The following is an 860-nucleotide window of genomic DNA, read 5'->3' on the forward strand; positions in this document are numbered from 1 at the left end:
GCGCCAGGAGCGGGGTTTTGCTCTGGGTCTGGGGTATCGCACAGGCCACGGGGTTTTGCACCACGTGCGGGGTTTTGCACCGTGACGGGGGTATCGCACCCGCCGTGGGGGGTCTTGCAGCGGGTGCGGGGTTTTGCAGCGGGTGCAGGGTTTTTGCGCCGCGTGCGGGGTGTTGCACCAGGAGCGGGGTTTTGCTCTGGGTCTGGGGTATCGCACAGGCCACGGGGTTTTGCACCACGTGCGGGGTTTTGCACCGTGACGGGGGTATCGCACCCGCCGTGGGGGTCTTGCACCGGGTGCGGGGTTTTGCACCAGGTGCAGGGTTTTGCGCCGCGTGCGGGGTTTTGCACCAGGAGCGGGGTTTTGCACCGTGACTGGGGTATTGCACCTGCCGTGGGGGGTCTTGCAGCGGGTGCAGGGTATTGCAGCGGGTGCAGGGGTTTTGTACCGCATGCAAGGTATTGCACCGGCCATGGGGTTTTGCACCAGGTGTAGGGTGTTGCACCGGGCACGGGGTATCACACCGGGTGCGGGGTTTTGCACCGCGTGTGGGATTCTACATCGCATGCGGGGTATTGCACTGGCCGTGGGGTTTTGCACCGAGTGTGGGGTATTGCACCGGCTGCAGGGTTTTGTACCGGCTGCAGGGTTTTGCACCAGGCCCGGAGCGTTGCACCGGCTGTGGGGTTTTGCACCAGGTGTAGGGTGTTGCAGCGGGCACGGGGTATTGCGCCACGTGCAGGGCATTGCACCGGCTGTGGGGTTTTGCAGGGCATGCTGCAGGAGGATGCTGGCTCGCGGCCGCCTTCTTCCCCTGACGTTGGTGTTCCAGCCCGGGAAGCCGGGGTTTTGCGTTTTGC

This window comes from Aptenodytes forsteri, unplaced genomic scaffold (genome assembly GCF_000699145.1).
Source record: "Aptenodytes forsteri isolate BGI_AS27 unplaced genomic scaffold, ASM69914v1 Scaffold519, whole genome shotgun sequence".
Lineage (NCBI taxonomy): Eukaryota > Metazoa > Chordata > Aves > Sphenisciformes > Spheniscidae > Aptenodytes > Aptenodytes forsteri.